At 35.4% G+C, this 20,308-nt stretch overlaps 2 long non-coding RNA genes across 2 annotated transcripts in view; both read left to right on the top strand.

Moving 5' to 3' along the window:
* Nucleotides 1-19,424, top strand: part of LOC147078605 (uncharacterized) — a 45,182-nt gene extending 25,758 nt beyond the window's left edge. The window contains exon 3 of the long non-coding RNA XR_015072190.1: nt 19,258-19,424. This is a non-coding gene — a long non-coding RNA (uncharacterized LOC147078605). The remainder of the gene's footprint in view (nt 1-19,257) is intronic.
* On the top strand, nt 5,000-7,863 carry LOC147078606 (uncharacterized). Its single transcript, XR_015072192.1, has 3 exons — nt 5,000-5,122; nt 5,449-5,541; nt 5,654-7,863. It is a non-coding gene; the product is annotated as an uncharacterized LOC147078606 (long non-coding RNA).
* Nucleotides 19,425-20,308: the final 884 nt, after the last annotated feature.

Here is a 20,308-nt window from a genome sequence, read left to right on the forward strand (position 1 = left end):
GCACATTCTAAGACATTCCCAGAGGATGTGGTTGGCATCCTGAATTACCCCTCCGCATGGACATGTCGGACGGCTTACAAGTCCAAGCTCAAAGAGCTTGCCAGCGAACCCACCGTGTCCAATCACAAATTGATCGGTGTGATGGTCAGGAGTCAGATATTTGGTTATCTCCAATCGCCATTTAATGTCTGGAAAAAATTAAAATGTGTGCCGGCCCTTGGTTGATTCATTCCACCGTCACTGCCAGGTCTTCTATGCCGCGTCAAGCGTCAATAGACGTATAGTCAGGTTACTTTTTCAGCAACAAGGTATTCAGGGCAAGGTGAAAGTCACCAACAACGGCCTCCTCACCTTTGAGGAGCTTCGTTGACGGACCGCTGACCTGTATGTGCAGGTCAAGTGGAAGAATACGGCCAGGACCGGAAGCGCGTCCGTTGAAGTTGATCGGTAGGCCTTTGTGATTTCTAAGAGCGCACTACGTAGTCTATCAGTTTTATGGATACGCGAAATTCCATGTTCAAATGTCAAGGAAAACTATGACATATTTATTGCGAGAATTATATCAGAAGTCAACATAAATTACTTTTTTATTTTCTTCGCTTTAGTTTGCAAATTATTTAATATAAACTCAGGTTCGCGAATTCTCATACCCCGTTGGATACGGCTATCAGCTAATTCTGGAAGAAGGCAATCATTATAAAAACTTATCAAACGCGGTAGAACACGTGTCTCAAACTGTGGATCTGGCAAAAGTCGTATGATTTCGATTCCACTGTCGGCATATACAATTAAATCACAGTATTCCTTCTTCGCAATGTACAACTGTCCCTGTATTTGAAACCAATAATTATGTGATTCTTTTAAGTGAAGTACGGAGTTCACAATAGTTAAACATAATATATTGTTTTGTAATGCTGCCTCTAAAATTGGTTTGGAACCGATGGACGGAAGACATTTAACTTCTATCAACCCATTTTCCCCAATTAAACCGTCGGGGCTTGCTCCTAAAAATGGGAATTCCGTTCTTACAAAAAGACCACAAGGCATAACAGTGACTTTGTTTTTTGCTTCATATAAGGCAATAGCAGTGCGTTCATTCTTCCTGCCATACATTATATCCTTTGTCACAATATCACTTGGGAAAAGCATATTTTTAACAGTATTATGCCGTGGTGTCGTATTTCTCATTTTGAAAATATTCCCAAACTTAGATGCTGTCAAACGTTTATGCCTGGCATCAATCCACAAATAATTTTCACTTTGCCCTACTGTCGCCAACTGCAATTGCTTACAATCTGTATCGCAAGAAACCCCAGCCTGTAAAGATTCCATAATTTCTTTCATTTTCTCCTGTTAGTCCAACTGTGGAATATCTGAATCGGCAGCATGCGGGCCATATTCACAGTCAGCTTGGTTGCTTACAGGGACAGTTGGTTTTTTATACCTGGAAGTTAAATCTAAACGTCTCGCCTTAAGACGATTTTGACGATTTAGCCGACTAATAACAACACTTTTAATTATTCGACTAGGAGACATACCGGTTATATTTTTATGCATACCTAAAATATGTGCTGACCCCAGCGAATGAGCTAGTCCAGCACCATAACATCTACCCTTATAACTACTGCCTCTGGAGAAATCAACTCTTTTTCCACCTGTCAATTTGCTCACCAATGACATATAATTTTCTGCCGAGTTTGTGGTAACATTCGTTACCAGTCTATCAGCTTTTTGAATTATTCCGTCTAGATGGAGGCGTATACCTTTCATCATCAAAGATTTTTCCAAATATGGTACATTGTTTATATCAGGATGTGTCTTCTTGCAGTAATCTGCACGGCACTCAGAGTGTTCGCCAAATACATGATTGGGTCCATTTTTCAAATCCAACTTTAACTGAGTGATATTGCCCTCGCATCGTTTTATAACGCATCGTGCAGCACTTTTGAGACGTTTAATCTCCTTCCGCAATAAACTTCGGCTTTTCGTATCGTATTTTACGTTATTCCATCGTATAAAGTTTGCTAGTGTAGCATTTGACCATGTGATTCGCGCATTCCATTTTTTTAATTTTATACCCAAACGGTGCTCTCTCACGCACCCTAGCAAATACACTTGAATCACCATACCCTATTAAAAATTTTACCCATAATTGATGTTTGTCAAAAATATAATTTAGTCCCTCAACTACAATGGTTTGCTCCATGCCTGTCGATGGTCCAGAAAAAGATATATTACACTCATGTTTCTTAGCTGGTTTTTTTTCATTGGCTGCGATGGTACAAATGTGGCAATATTTGTTCTTAACACCTAGGTAAAGAAGTTTTCCTGTTCGTTTTCCGATGATGCATGCCACTCCGGATTTGGCAGAAAAACTATGGCCATAACTCCTTCTTGACCAACCTCCGTCAACAATGACCGTTATATAGGGGTGTTTTTCATCAATTTCATTATTTTCTATAGCCAACTGTTTCTCGATCTCTATATCCTTCGACATTTGATCACACAAATGAGTTTTCCATGACTGGCCAACTTTTTTTTCATGCCTTTGGAACGTTCCCGAAGACATGAATGGAATTCCCACAATACCGCATAATTCCTGTGCCTGACTGTAACCAATCCCGATATTTAAAGATCCCCAAACAAATGATGTATTAATCGTAGACGTTTGGGGTTCAGTTAATACTGACGCTGTTTTCTCACAACACCTGCATTCAAAATGCAATGTTGACTTAATACCGTCTCTTGTTTCTCTTTTTAGGACCATTTTTCCTCCAGTGCATTTTAACGGATGACTAAAGACTTGTTCCATCTGTTTAAACAGGTATCCAATGTCGACGATGCGTCTGCCAGAAGGCATAGAGCTCTGGATGTCTTCGTCGACACAATTGTACTCAACGACTAAAGGTGGTAGATTGTCCGAATCATCTGTGATGGTTATATCCAAATCATTATATATTACCGGAACAGGTTCGATAACCGATGGTTTAGGTCCAGTCGTTTTCGAATACGTTTTCAATTTTTTCGGCCAACAGCTCTGAATGTCTTCACAACTCTCAAGTCTTACACAATAATTGTGCTCATCTGTCAATACTGGAAGATTGTCTGGGTCATCCGAGATGGATACATCACTATTTATCACCGGAATTGGTTCACAAGCAACGGCTGTGTTGGATGATACTAACTTCCGTTTCCTAAAGTATTCATCACGACTTTCCATCAATATTTTGGTAGTTTTAGATAGTTTTGTATTTTTTCTAGTGTAGGACTTATATTTTTTAACACTTACACATGGCACATCCATAATTATTAATAAAATATAGGTACTAGATCAATATGTAACAAAGATTTATATTCACTTATCACACACCTCTGGTATTCACTATTTAATTAAACTACACTGAATATGAGATGTAATTTAAACACTCACAATATAATTTATCACAACAATATCACGTAATTTGCACTGAGTAACATAAATTATATAAAAATGCATAAAACAAGAATAACAACACGCCAAACGTCAGTAGCTACAACATAACCTAATAAAATAATTTTGGTTGCAGAAAATCATACAATGTGTGATTTCTTCACCAAAAATCAATCAATAATCACACGACCTACTTAGTAACGAAAATGTTACTGATTAGTCAATTAATTTATAATTAATTACAATTATTATAATTAATTAATAAAAAGAAAAAATTGATTGGCGGTTGGCGAAAACGCGTGGTGATTATTGATGGTGCTGCCATGTCAAAATGCGAGATTTGTTTATTTTTATCATAAATAATGGTATAAAATAGTTGTAATTTAAGCAAATACTAATTAAAAGTAATTTTCAGTATCAAATTTTGAATATAGGCAGGTTCCTACGTATATTAAGTAAATATTGTAAGTTTAATTTGTTAAGTTATTTTTATTCATATGGCAATTTCGCATAGAAGTTTAACACAAACTGATTTTTGCAAATCTTCAGAGAAAAATGTTACCTTTTGTCTTGTCTATGTGTGAGTTTCATTTTCAACGTCATGTTATGGTTGTGTGTGTATTTTGTATGAAGGTATTTTGTTTCCAAATAATTCCACGACGGCAGCACTATACGGCCAAGCGTCGGCTAAGTGTTGTCAGTATGTTGCCAATTCGAGCAATTATTATGGTTTCGATTTCTATCGATTCGTTAATATACAAAAATACAAGATTAAATTTAAATAACTGCCGTAAAAATTAATAAATAATATTTTTAATAGAAACGCTTAGCGTTATTCGCGATAAATTGCGTGTAAGCCGAGATTTTTCGATTTTAATTGCGTGCTTTCTAACCTCTAAATCGATGTTTTTTAAATTTGAAAAAAGAGATATAAGGATATAATAAATTCCAATTTTCGCTTAGCGTTTCCCTGGGTAATAGATTTACGTACATTTTTATCGTAATTTTGATAATAAATCTTATGTCATTCATTCTTACCACCCGATAGAAATGTACCGAATTTGACACTTATTTTTGGTATATAGAACTCCATGATACTTCTTAATTTTTTATTTTATTTTTCTCATTACTTTTGAATATATATTTACCGATTAATAAACTTTTCTAGCTATTTTTCGATAACAACTTTACCTAGAGACATCACCTTAACAATACTTCGTAAGCCAAAAGTGATTACTTTTCTGTATTTTTCTTATTATTATTAATTGATGACATATTGTGGTACTTTGTACAAACAAATGGGTAGGTATGTCTGACAAAGTTTAGCATGCACTATTTATGTCAAATATAAATAGATTACTTCCACCCTTCGCCACTGTTGTATTTATGTAATTCTTCTGCAATATATCGTCGTGGTAAATGCAATAGGTCGTATGTCAAAAAAATCTCAAAACTGTTTTATTGCGCCATAGTGATCAGCTCAGTCATCTACACGACCTCGAATAGCTCTTATGTCGTTGAACCAATAAGAAGTCGACTATTTCAACACTTGCAAAAAGACGAATCGACACGTCATTGATATTGGTCAAGCCAAACAGTTGTATGTCAAACCTCATCATGACAGTAATGTTTTTGTTTGTTTCTATTCCTCGTTCTTGACGTTATATTCAAGAATTCATCAAATAATTTGATGTAAGTAATTTTCTAACCACTGTTTTATTTAAATCTACTTTATAATTACATTACTGTTGTTAATTTTAGTAAATTTTTCAAGATTCTTTCTAGAGATACTAACCTTACTTTTTGTCTCATTTATTTATTATTGCCAAAGTAATTATTTGTTCAAGATCGACAGTTTTAATAAGACACTGTTTATTTAGAGTAAAAATTAGTTATATAATAATGCAATTATTATTAATTAAATAGAAATTTGGTACACGAATCTTTGACATAGAACCTTTTGCATCAGGGAATTCCGAGCATCGGTTTTGACATACGATCAATTGCATCTGTTCCAGATTACCAAAAAGCTATCAAAATGATTAATGGAAGTCGTGGGCGGTACTTGGTATCTTTAGCAGTCAGCAAAATTACTTCATCTAAGAATAACGGTAAGAATAAATAAGTTTATCTCGTCATAAAACAATACGGTGTGGAGTGGAGATGACATTTTGCTGAGGAGCATGAACGATTATCAAATTTAAAAATCATTATTTTCTTCAGGACCTCAAGTAACCTGTGGAGTCGTAGGAACCACTGACGATGTGGCGTTACAAGTTGAACCTGGGAATGCGGCGGAAATTGAACTCTTAAAGCATCCATTAGAAGAAATTTTTCAAAATATTGGCTCAGAAATAGAACTCGATTTTGCTGAAGTTAATAATACTTTGACTGTTGAAACTCCAATTTTAGAACAAGCAGAATCATTGTTGAAGCAACCTTCGGACATAGAGATAGCAGAGAACACTGTATCAACACAATCAGCCCTGAGACAAAATATAAATTATGATATGACGATGGCTGAACATCTAAGTGGCCCTGAACATTCACTATCTGACAGCAGTAGTGACTCTGAAGATCTGTATCAACCTGAAGCTAATCAATCAAGCTCATCAGAAGATTTAGAGGAGTTTGCTATGCAGTCTGACACCCATGGTGATGAACCTAATGAGCAAGTCAATCAAAGAAAACGAAAAGGGCAAAGCATTAATTGTAAACTGTGGAAGAGGCAAAAAAACTCTCAACTGCGATTGCTAGGCAAGTCTTATGTGGGTTTTGAGAAGAGTGAAGAGTCCGGCAAGTATAGACAAACGTCTAAAAAAAAATCTAAGACCATAGGTCCACGTTGTGGTGGGCATAATGTGCGTCCTCAAAAGGGTGGGCCAAAAACAGCCTTTAAGTGCGATACAATTAGTGATAAACAACGCACCGTGATATTCACAAATTTTTGGAAAAAAACAAGTTGGGATTCCAAAAAAACATTTGTCACCGAAAACGTTTTGCAAACCACCCCAAAATACAGAAGAATCGCCAGTGAAAACTCAAGAAGAAAACAAAGCTTTCGCTTTTATTTTACAGCAAAAAATGAAGAAACTGAAGAAATAACTGAAAATATAATTAAAAAACAAGTTTGCAAAAAATTTTTTTTAAACACTTTAAGTATAGGGGAAAAATGCTTAAAATTATGGACCTCGAAGGTTGAAGAGCCGCAGTCATCTGAAACGAATTTAAATAAACAGAAAGATGCAACACTAACTATTTCAGAAGAGTTAGAGACCTGGTTTAACTCTCTGCCAAAAGTTGAATCGCACTATTGTCGATCCTCTTCAAGTAAGTTATACCTGGAGCCAATTTTTTACAGTTTTCGAGACATGCATCGCTTATATCTAGAAAAATGTGCTTCTGAAAATAAAAGAAAAGTATCATGGGGTACATTTCAAAATACTTATAAAAAATTGAATCTAGACATTTACACGCCAAAAAAAGATCAGTGCAATGAGTGCACTTTGCACAAAAACGGGACACTCGACGAAGAAAGTTTTCAGAAACACATTAAAAAAAAGAACGATGCTAATGCGGAAAAAGAGTCTGATAAATCCTTAGCTCTGAAAAATGAAAACATCAGATGTTACACAGTCGATTTGCAAGCTGTTCTTCTTTCGCCTCGTTTAAATGCTTCAGCAAATTATTATAAAACAAAATTAAAAGTACACAACCAAGTCTATTATAACCAAGCCACGAAGGACGTCTCGTGTTATGTATGGCATGAGGGAGCTGGGGGGCTTGAAAGTGACGTCTTTTGCACTATAGCTACTAAATTTATCTTGAAGGAAATCGGCCATCTGGTACCGCAAAAAGTTATAATATGGAGCGATGGTTGTGCGTATCAAAATAGGAATGTAAAATTATCAAACGCACTACTCGACATCAGTATGAAGAATAATCTTATCATAGAACACAAATATCTGGAAGTAGGGCATACACACATGGAGGTTGACAGCGTCCATTCAACAATCGAAACGAAGCTGAGAAATCGAAAACAAATTTTCGTCCCTGCCGACTACATGGCTATCATTGAAAGTGCAAGAGTAAAGAAACCATACAAAACACTTTATCTCAGCCATGACGATTTTCAACAATTCAGCACAGACTACTACAGCAGTATTCGGCCTGGAAAGAAAACTGGCGACCCATGTGTAAACGATGTCGTTGCATACCAGTATACTCCAGAAGGTTTAATAAACTTTAAATTGGACTTCGGCCATACATGGAAACCACTTCCAACACGAGCGCGAGTTTCAATCGCAAGCAGTGAACGATTAAAATTATACAATGGGCCTTGCCCTATTGAGGAGAGTAAATACCAACACTTGCAGGTACTAAAACTATTAATTCCAGAGGACTACAGAGATTTTTACACCAGACTACCGTTTAAATAAAAAAAATACTTTTTTATAAAAAAAATTAAGTATTCTTTTAAAACTGCTATTTTTACTTTTAAGTAGGTATTTACCTGCTCTGTTTTAATGCTTTTTTAAAAAATATTTTATGTATTGTATTTTAACTTTAATCTTTTCTTTTAAAAATTGTAATTGTTTTTAAAAGTACCTAATTAAACAGATCTCCAATTTATAATAAATCTACTTTTTAAGCGTTTATGTACAAGTGTATAACAATATGTATATTAATATAATATAATCTGTATAATATTATATTCGTTTCATTATAAATACCAAATTTTAGTGAATTAAATATAGGTATTTATACATAAAAATTGGACTTATGTCAACAAAAGTGGCCAACATTGATGAGCAAATAGTCGTATGTCAACCTAACTTTCTAAATATTCATCTTACGTAAAAATGTTGATAACCATCTTAACAGGGAACAAATTTAACCATGAAAATAAATTTGTGAAAAAAATCGGTGAAATGGGGTTAAGATGGGATAGTTTTTTGTCTCTCCTGAAAAGTTTGGTATTTTTGACATACAACCTATTGCATTTACCACGACGATATATATAACTGTATGCCATGTAATTCCGGTGCTAGATGGCATCATTGATATACTAGGCATACACTGTATAATGTAGGTAGATAGTATTTAGCGGCCTTGCAGGCCGCCGAATCCGGTTGGCTTGAAGAAGAGGCAAGCCAGATCGAAGTTCTCTTCAGTGGCCGAGTCAGGTATAAGCATAGAGGTATTAAATAAAAGAGGGGCAAGGAATCGGCTTTCTCATACAACTGAATGAAGCAGGCCAACAATAGCCGACAACTTACGAGAAATAGCGACGCGATAAAAAAAATGCAGGGTATCACGGAGGATTTACTTTGGTCATTATAACGTACCCATATAATATAATGTTAACGTGGAAATGTTGCCGCAAATTGATTACCAAACTTTTTCACCATACTCGCCTGCTTCACCATACTTTCATATAACCTGCCGCCCCTAGGGTATAAGTCTCTCAGCCAGAGTTGGTGCGAACACAGATACGAAAGATTGTGTGTATTGGTGCATATCTGAGGCAACAGAAATTGCACAACGTCTACGAGAAACAGCCGTTTGTCTTGCTTACGCCCACTTATTGCGCTTATAGCGAAAAGAGGACAATATGCGCATACGTTGATGTCGTTGAAAGATCCTTTTTGTAAACAATGCGTCTGTGTGAGCATTGCTTGGCCTCAACTCTTGTTAACACATCTATACAACGTCGCTTAAGTCATACCACCCCACCGCATACCGTGATCCGTCGGAAACATCTCACCTATCTATAATACTTTTAATTTTTATTTCTCATATTGTAATCTATTCTACGGGAACGTTGAAGATTTGGAGTCCACGTGATTTTGCAGTTCTTCCCACCCAAATTGTCAATTAATCCATGTCATAATATGTCATCATTTAATTAACAAATATATTGCCTATTTAAAAGTTTAATTAAAAATTTTGAAGTACTACATTTTGCGGATTATTAACCAATATTTTTTTATTGCACTGAGCTCAATTTTCGTGTAAAATTACCCAGGGTCACGTGCGCAACAGCCGACGGAGGTTATAAAAATTAGTGTTACGTTTTCAATTTATTTAAAAAAAATATATATATTGCACATAATATTTTCAAGTTGCTATGTGACCAATGTTCAAATAGTTGATAAAAAGAACGGCTCAAGTGTTTCCACCAGTCAACAACGATAGAGTAAATAATTATAGACTAACTTCTTCATCAAGTCTTCTACGTCACAACGTGCATGTGCTGACACTATTACGTCACGCGCTTATACTATTATGTCAGGCAGTGGCAAATGGTGGATGTAGACTGTTAAGATCCGACAAATAGTGCACACTAAACTTTGTAAGTCAAACGTATTTGTTTTCATTGAACTAATACTACAAATTGCAGATGGAATTGGTCAGCTTTTAAGATTCAATTATTGACCCCTGACCTAATCGTACTAAGAATGCAAATTACGGATGTTTTTTTTTTTTTTTTTAATTCGATTAAACCCTGCCTAAACCAAACCATACTACAAGATCTAAAAATCTAATCTAATATCCACAAAATTTAAAAATTACCACACCATAATGCAATGTGTATATTCTTAGTTCAATAAAAACAAATAAATATGACTGACAAAGTTTAGTGGTGCACTATTTATGTCTGATCTGATGAACAGCCTATCTCCACCCTTCGCAACTGCCAGATGTTCTTATGACGTATAAGTGAGGTTTGGAAAAGTCTTCACTTTGCGACTAGCGAGTGTAGCAATGTGTACCTGAATCTGGATCACGGAGCACATCGTACAGTTCTGTAGTAGTAGTTCTGCAGTTCGTAGAGTAGCATCTATCAACGTAAAGTATAACCAACGAGTTTAGGCGATAATTATGTACTCGTTACTCGTACTATATTATATCAGTCGATATCAAGCCTTTGAATCAAGCAGTTCAAAATTAACCTTTCAATTAAATAGTCGTTCCAGGAATACTTGTCCGAGAATGACGTAAACTATTAAATATTATATTCACATAGATAACTAAATTAATAATATCTACATATAATATAGATACATCCTCAAAATATAATACAGTACATACAATAAATTAATAACCATTGATTGTAAAGAGTTCTGCCTGGTTGAGCTTTTGTGGACTGTGTTAATAGACGCGACGTTCGCTCAAACCGTATCAGATTTAGCGTAAGAAGGTCGAACAGATGTGTCTTATACGAGTCACGCTGTAGTTAGCGACGATAAAGTTAAAACTTATAACAAACTTCCGCGCTCGGCTGTCTTGGAGTAACTAACTGTTCTTCGCAATTACGGTCGATTCATGACCCGTAACTGTCGGTCGCCCACATGATAGACCATTTCAAACATTTTAACTTCAAAGTCAAATTACTCAAAACTAGTATTCTCCTGTTAGTGTGTTCTGCCAGAACAGAGACGACATATTTTTCAATTCAATTTTTTTTTAATTTTACATATTGTGGACATTACAAATTATAAGTTTAAGACGTTCACAACATGACATAAAAAAAAATGGATAGTATGTTATTAAACAGTAGAAATATGTACATACAAAAATATTAATTATATAGGTACATGGAAATACACCGGATGAGTTAAGCAGACCCTATTTTAAAAATTTATAAAATAACGTCCACCTATACTCATCCTCACGTAGGTGGAATATATCAACACCCGAAGCAATTTCGTTGAACATAGTTATTCCAAAATGTTCCTTATTTCAAACTTTACCGTCTGGAAACCAATAAATAAACAAACTTTATTTTAAAGTCATCCTTTTGACGATTACTTATTAAACTCACATGATAGACTATTTCAAACATTTTAACAGCTTCAAAGTCAAATTACTCAAAACTAGTATTCTCCAGTTAGTGTGTTCTGCCAGAACAGAGACGATATTTGGTTGTATTTTATCAGTTTTTCTATGACAAAAATAGTTATCTTTTTTTACTCTTAACACCGTAATAATTGCCATTCGGTATAGAATATAGATTGACAGATTGCTAAGTGGCAACTAAATCTTAAAAGTATGTCGAAAAAAGTAATACAATTTGACGTTTAATTTTTGCAATTTACCTACTAATGAAACAATAATTGCGAGTAATAAAGTATTACAATATCTTTAGCATTGGGCCTAAAATGTAATTGATATACAAATCGCTTGGTTTGACTGCCAGGCAATAAAAGGAGAGAAAAAACTATTCAATAATTCAGTCTTTTTGCGACCCTGACTTACTTTTGAAAACGCACACACTGATAGTAGTAAAATATACATACAATATATATGACTACATACATCTATGGAAGTGTAATATATCTGCCCACACACAATATATTATTATTACTGATTACTTTGTTGAATATATCGGCATTGAATTGTTTATAAGTAATTGTTATGTGTTATTATATAATATTATTAATCATTGTATATGTTTTTGATCCATCACCATTGGTGTCGATAATTCTATTGTATATATTGTAAATATTGTTTGAAGGCGCAACGCAAACATAGACCTCTCCAAACCAACCCGTTCCGCACCACACTCGGTCTTAATCGAACGTATCAAGGGGCCGGGCCCTACGTCTGATGTAAAGCATCAGCAGTTTCTTTTCAGATACCCAGACTAAGGTCACCACGCACTCAAGTGTGATTTTACTGAGTTTACAGAGACTTTCTAATGGGAGATAGGAATACGGTGATCTAACAAAAAAAATAGCAATACTTACGGATATACAAAATGATGTGAAGAGATATTCACGCCCCATATAAGAAGGCATATGATTAATAAAATGCGAAAGCCAGTCGCCGTGGACTAAGGCTCTGAAGCCAGTTTCGGATTAATAAAACGCAAAAAATACAAAGATCTCAAAATATTACCAATTATTGCGCGTTTCGTTTACGACGTGACGTTTACGTGACAAATTCTAATGCAATTTTGATACAGACGTAGATATTGGAAATAACACATTATTAAACACGTCAAATTTATCCCATGTTTCTCCACACTCTATAATTATACCTTACTGTATCTCACCCGCTTCCCTTATTTTTGTACATATTCCATTTTTGAAAGCGATGCTTTATTGAAACACTAAATCTTGCACCATTTTGGACCGGAACCAAACCCCGAGAACTCTATATTTTGGAATCGGGACCCTTAATTCCAAATCTTGTTAACTCCAAACAGGATCCCATTGCAATATCGGGGTTCCTGATCCTTCTATCATTTCATAGTTTTTCTTTAATATTCTATTTTTATTATATATTTTTTGTTATTGTTCAATCATTCTGAAGATGCATTCCGACGTATTATTAGTTAAATGAAAACAAATACGTATGACTGACAAAGTTTAGGGTGCACTATTTATGTGGGAACTTAACAGCCTACCTCCACCCTTCGCCACTGTATCTTAGTATATATGTTACGCCGAATGTGCGAAATTGAATATTACATGAAATGGGCAAAATTTTGCCTAAATCATGAAAAATGCAAGCCCGTTGCCTTATTCATGAATTAGACAAAATATCTGGAGAGTGCGTGAAATCGGCAGTAATTTTTCTGCCTACTTCATGTCTTGGACAAATTAGATAGTAGCGCTACGGTGGTATTTTTTGCAACTAAACTAAATGTATCAAATGCTCATGGATTGGTCAAAATAGATGATCGCGCTCCGTGGTGTTTTTTGCAACTAAACAAATGTGTCAAATGTTATTGATTTGAATGACGTTCATATCCATTTACTATGCGCAAAAAAATTCTAGAACTATAATATGATAACGGAAGAATTTTATTGAAAAGTATTTTCGCCATTTGATTCGTGCTTGGGTATCAATTGTGCAATGGTCGATTGAATGTTTGTGATAGTTTGTTGACACTTGATAACTAACCTCAAAATGGACATTCAGTTGAATAATTTAATTCAGAATTACAAAACCTAACCTAACCTTATAATAATAATATTATATTATGTCTAATTATAACTAATAAAACCATCCGTATTAAATTTACTTTTTCTTCTGTCATGTTGACAGTTCAAGAATTCCATACCGTGGCGAATTCATGTACTCAGCAGAAAAATTACCTAATTCATGAATAAGGCAACAGGCTTGACTATTAAAAATTACCTAATTCATGAATAAGGCAACAGGCTTGACTATTACATGAATTAGCCAAAATTTTGCCCATTTCATGTAATAGTCAATTTCGCACATTCGGTGTAGCATATACATTGCTTGTGTATCTCATCTTATCTTCCCCACAGGTTAATTTAAATGTGCTTACGGGCCATAGTTTAACCAGCGCCGCAGCCCAAGTGTCAGTGTCCGGTGCGAAGCGTCGCGACGCCCATTGTCTGCGTCGGTTGCCAGCGGGCGCTAAAATAGATTAGCCAACACGCTTTTGGAATAATCTCAATCCCAATCTGCTCACTCACTTGCCTCTGTCGACGAACTCATGTCAACACCACGCTGTTGCTAATCATTTTCGACGGCGATGAACTTCTGCGATGGTGGGCCAATAACATTTTAAAGAAAATGTCTGCGCTACGTCCTGCTCGAATATCTAATAGATTATAGAACGGTGCTGATGTGTCTTGAAGAATATATTATATTACATAATATACACGTACGGTTTCTATCCTATGAAGGCCATCCACTAGCTAAAATACCTAGATGGCCATCTGTAATCCTTCACCGACGAAAATGTGCGAAATAATACGGTGTGTTAATTTTACCACGTTTTTATTAGCTCGTATTCTTGTTTGTCCAAATCTTGCAATCGATTTTTAACTAACTTCTCGACTAGATAGTCATTTGAAACTTGTCGAATATATCAGAACACGATTACAATGCATACTTTTATCCATATGTAAGCAGAATTGAATTCATTTTCAGTAAATTCTGTATTGAATGTTTCGGAAAAAAATCGTAAACACTATTATTGGTTGCTAAGGGGATCCTAGCAACTAAATTATTAATACATACGTGCGTTACTATGGCAATCAATATGAAATGTCAAAATGACATTTCAGTATTCTATATTTATTCAGTATTTCTATCAAGTACAAAAAAAGTATTTATTAATACATAGAATTGTCAAGTTTATATGATTCAACAGAAAATTTAAAAACGTGGTTTATAAAAAGTTCATTTTAGGTATATTGTAATTTTATTTTATTGTACTAATCGCAGTTGTTTATTATTTGTGTACCTACTGGGATATATTTATAGGAAAACTTTGTTTCGTGTGCAAGCATAGAGTATATTGATAGTCTTTTTTTTGTTATTATACTATAAACATATCACGGAAGTGTGAAGTTCGATAGTTTTGACGGAAAATATGACTTAGTTGGAGCGACATAAAACGACGCAATAGGCTTCATGTAAGAGCCGTCGGAAATAATAATTGTAATGGTATTACCATTAGCCTATCTACTTAATTCGTGCGCAGTAGAAGATATCGCAATCTGCGCAATTTCAAAGTTAAGGGCGGACGTGCTCAGCGTGGGTCAAAATGGAGCTTTTTTTTTCTATTTTCAAAGCATGATCCTGGACATACCTTAAACGTTGTAGATAATCTATTTATAAATATTAATTCTTGTCAAATTTGGGATCACAGAGATTATCAATATCGTTTTTTATCGTAAATATTTCACTATAATAATGTCGATATAAATTATACTGATGGTTTTATAAATGTGTTTAAAAATTAATAAATGTAAAAAACACCACTGCACATTTATGTACTGAAATATAAATATATTCTAAAACATTAGAGCAGAGGTTTAAAAGAATACTATTTTATGTAATAAAAATACTTTATGCAGTCATAAAATGTTTATAATAAATATTTGACCTACGCTGAGCATGTCCCCCCTTAAGTTGTTCCATTATAGTACCTTTATCACTGTCAAATGTATGATAATGGCATTGCAAATAGTCTTTTAATCATGATCTATTTTTAGGCGACTTAAAAGATGAAAACGCAGGTTAAATCATTCAAACTGATTAGCACCACTTTATATAATATATTGTTAGCGCAAGCTTTTGTTGAATTGTCTGACGTAGCTTTTAAAAATCCTCTGGACATTAATTGCTAACTACACGAAAATTAAAAAAAATATAATATATAAGTAGTATTTACGGCAATCTTGAATTTAAATTCATTTGGTTTTGACTACACATACTTAAGTGCTTTCGAAATGCTGTGATTTTATTAACACAGCCGTTTAATATTCGACAATAGAATTCATTAAATTTCATATTGTCAGCAGACGTTAAGTTTGTGTATATTGGTAGATATGTATAATTAAATTTGGGGACTTTTGGCAGGACGATTTCACGAGCCCACCACAGGCTAACCCAGCGATACTCAACCTGCGGCCCTTTAAGCTTTTATGTGCGGCCCGAATCACATTTATTATCAGGAATTTCGTATATCTTGAGATTCGTTTCGACTTTACGCACAGATAGTGACACCTGAAGAGGTTGTCATTATGGTCCACATCAGATCTGGTATAAGAGTGTTGCTATTGCACACGATTAATTAAAAAAACACGCAAAATTTTTAGAATCTCAAATGTTTTGTAAAAAAGGGGGTTTCATGATTTTTTTCGTCACACCAGTAGTGATGCGGCCCGCGTTACTTCACAAATATATGTATTTGGCCCGAAGAAAAAAAGGTTGAGTATCACCGGGCTAACCGATCCGCACCTAGTTGGAATACATTTGGAGTATAAAGTATAATGTAGGCAAAAAATATTGACTATTGATATTTTCTTCCTATACGATATCAGCCATCAATACCTTTTTGTCTATAACGGATCATTTGATACTTTTCCCCTAGTTAAGGCTATACTTCAGCTGGGGCACGGTCTTAAACGATCGTGACTACGCGACGCGAATATTGAGCAAATGACGCGTGCAGAACAAAACATAATTTGTCATAAAAAGTCAACATGCGTCCATTTAATGTTATGTTTATTGTTCGATTCCCGACCATGTCCGATCCTGATAGGATCATATGGGTCTCCACGAAGTGGAAGTTTGTATTGACAGATTTTTTATTTTACGAGAAATGGATGTCAGCCACTTGCTCAACCTATTAGGTGCATACCCTGACACACACAAATTGAAAAAAAATATGTGTACTTGCCAGACCCAGGATTCGACCCTTTTGACCCACGGCTTTATAGTCCAACGCTTGTTCGATTATAATACTGGGTGTTCGATTATAATACTAATATATTCATTGACATGTTTTCTTTTTCAAGTAAATGGGGAACGTTTTTTTAGTCATCTTTACACGATTTAAGAATTAATTCCCCCGTCGCCATCACAAAACAAATTGACGTGTTCACAGCTCGACTTTCACTCTCCGATTGCCAGCAAGTCCGAAATTACGTCGCACATATAGTTGAAGATTATTTGCCGCTTCACTGAAGTACCGTCTTAAATAATATTTAAATGCTGATTGGAAATGACCATGCATTACAATATTGTAATATTTTATAGGTTATTTTTAGCATAATTTTACTCCAAATGGAGCATATACACATGGAATAGAAAGTGTTTAACTTAGAATTATTTGTTTGCCGTTGAATACTTGTATAATAATGTATATAAATAAAAAAATTAATGGGAACTGAAATACCAAACAGGTGTGGGAGTAACAGGCAACCGATATCGAGAATAGAAGAATATGGGATAAACTAAAACATGTGTCAAGAATATGCTTGTCCTTCGTTCTGAAAACTGCTCTCGGTTTATGCACTGACGCTCATTCAATTTTGGTGTATTTTAAGGTTGCAACACACTTTCGCGTCTATAATGTGTGGTTAGGGTACTCACATTCATAACCCTGCGTCAAAATGTCGTGAAATCGGAATTCCATTCATCTGTTATGTGGTAGGTATATGCTTTTGATTAGCATGACCATTCGAAAAAGACACCGCACGCTATCTATATAGGTACATTTATATCGTAGAAATATTATAGTTTATAGTTTGACAGTTTTAGTCGCTGTTAAAAACACCCAATCCCCGCAGTGTTATCAGTATAACGTACCTACTGTGAAATATGGTGGGGATGCTATTTTTTTTTTTGTTTTTAATGTTTTAAACCTTTATTTTTACCATCGATTACTTTAAAATTAGGTAAAATTACATCATGATTTAAAAAAAAATGTTTATGACGTTTTTGTATTATTTAAAAAGTGTCATTACTTCTCTATCGATAGATAGTATTCTTTCCATACGTTACTGGTAGCTATAATCGAAACGTTTTCTTTCGATATGACGACCCTGCACCGCGATTTCCTAACTCTCGTCTCGTGTGGCACCAGCACCGCGATTTCCTAACTCTCGTCTCGTGTGGCACCAGACGAGATGACGTAATTGTGACGTCACGCTCGAGGCATGCCGACCGCGCACAGAATAACCATAGAAAATTTTATTATGATACACCTATATGTGTATGGTGACAATGAATAGCGCCGCTGTCTGACCACTCGCTATTTTCTCGAATGCTATTATCACTCCGGTAGTACGTCATAATGATGTCATATGACGTCATCTCGACCGGGAAGCTTGCACTCGCAAGTTCTAACATAGAGCCCCTGGGCAGGAGTGTAGATGCGGCGACGGCTGGCCAGCAACAGCCGAACAAAGATATTCCAGACGTCGCGCCGCTTAGTTTAGATTACGTATCGCCATTTGACAGCTCGTTAAAAGCATTTGTGGGAATAATTGATTCGATGGATGTCAGATGAGGCGTGCTACGAGAAGGGGCCACACGTTTTATTCTAGGATGGTTTTAAAGAACGAGAGTACCTGCTTCTTCGGACACCTACATAAAATGCTGTCACCCCTTCGTCCTACTGTAGGTTCGATTCTATGTTGGAGCAAGGGCAAGGTGGAGACCGACAATACGTTGTTTCAGGTTTAGACTCATTTAGTGAATTGTCATAACAAAAGATGTTTGAGAGAATTCTTCTGTGGATGGATACATGGATGAAATTACTATCGGCAATAGTGCTTATTTTAAACTATCATACAATAACTGTTCACATGTAAAAATGCTGACTGTCTCCTACCTCATTCTTCAAGAGTAAGCGAGGCGCGATGTTGTCATTTTTGGTACTATTTGACAGGACGTTTTGAAAGTCGGTTGACGTCGAAATGAGTAGTTCGTTTTTTTACCGGCGGGTTCGGCATTATCGTTCTACTGCGCAGAGCGCGCGTTAAAATTCAGAACCTTCCAAACTTGTTTGATTCATGCACGTAATCTTGCCAACTACAGGATAATACAATATGTTTCCCCATACATTGTCTTACTGTGCACAGTAAACCTATGCACGTGTAAACGGGACGGGTATTATACTTAGTAATTCCAAAATATTTTTCGTATGGTTGAATAATTATTGCTAATTATAGAAGAGTTAATACACAATATTGTGTTGGCAATGCTGTGTTGATTACATTGTATACATATAATGTAAATGACAGCTTTCTATTGACGATAATGCTATACTAGACGCTAAAAGTGCTATACAAATTCATTTCTCCTGGATAATAGATGTGAATTTCGCTGCGAATGAATGTTGCGGTTGGTTGGTATGGGGCGCAAACCGGTGAATTAATTCTCGTAATTAAATGATTTCTTTACAACTCTATGTATTTTTTTTTTTGATCTAAATAATCGGCTAGTAAGGGGTCTTCGCCAGTGATATTTACCATATCTTTAAAATTCTGTTAAACTAATTAAATATTCAGTAAATTAATGGGAAACTATCTTTGTTTCAGATTTCAGACAACACCCATAAACTGGACGACCATCATTGACAAACATTGGATTAACGTTATGTGTGTGTGCTACAGTTCGAGAGTGCTTCAAAATGAATCGTTGGGTTAATTCACGTCTTGCATCAGTCTGCTGCTCGTTCACTCAGGTAACCACGCTGAATATTATAATTCCCAGCACCGACTGTTTCATGTTTTATTAATTCAGTGCATTGACTGCAAAGTGGCACGCCATCTCTAAAAGTCACTCGGGATCGGTTTGATTAATCATTGAACGGATGTACATTATAATATGATTCACGGCGTTCATTCATTAATTCTTTCGCGTGTTGCTGGATTTCCTCACACCCTGTTTGTTCATTTCCGGAATATCTTAACTTATTATTTTTTCTGTTTCGTCGACACCCTGATTATTCTGGAATATGTAGGTATTATGAAACAGCTTATCTATCTCTCTTTGATCTCTAGTCTTTGTAGTCTCTAGTCGATGTTCGTCCTCTATCCTCCTTTACTTGGTAATATTACATATTATATAATACATACCAGGGAACTCAGAAATAATGGGAACTGAAATACACCACGGGTAAGGCGATAGCAGGTAACCGACTCGAGTAAGGAAGAATCCGGGTTAAACTTACACACGTGTTAAGAATACGTTTTACGTCGAATACTAACAACTGCTCTCGGTTTATGATTTTACGCTCATTTAATGTTGGTGTATTACACACACTATTGCACTTGCATAATGCGTGCTTTATTTTCGTAGGACACTCACACATTCAAAAGCCCGCTTCACCATGCGGCGTATTGAATATTGCCTATCGGTATTCTATTTATTATCTGTTCTGTGATACACACATAAAATATCGGTGCGAAATATATTATGGTGCACGTCGCGTACTATCACGTGACGTCACAGTAAACTGCCGCTACGGGGAAAATTGTGCTAATGTCGTTTTTATTGTTGTTTAAAATGTTATCAGACTGATGCTCCCATCCCGCAGCACATTTTAAACCTTTAAACGAACATTGTCAGTTGGAAAAATCTGCCAAA

The sequence above is a fragment of the Rhyacophila brunnea genome, unplaced genomic scaffold (assembly GCF_057557595.1).
Source record: "Rhyacophila brunnea isolate RB1 unplaced genomic scaffold, BYU_Rbru_1.0 scaffold_11, whole genome shotgun sequence".
Taxonomy (NCBI): domain Eukaryota; kingdom Metazoa; phylum Arthropoda; class Insecta; order Trichoptera; family Rhyacophilidae; genus Rhyacophila; species Rhyacophila brunnea.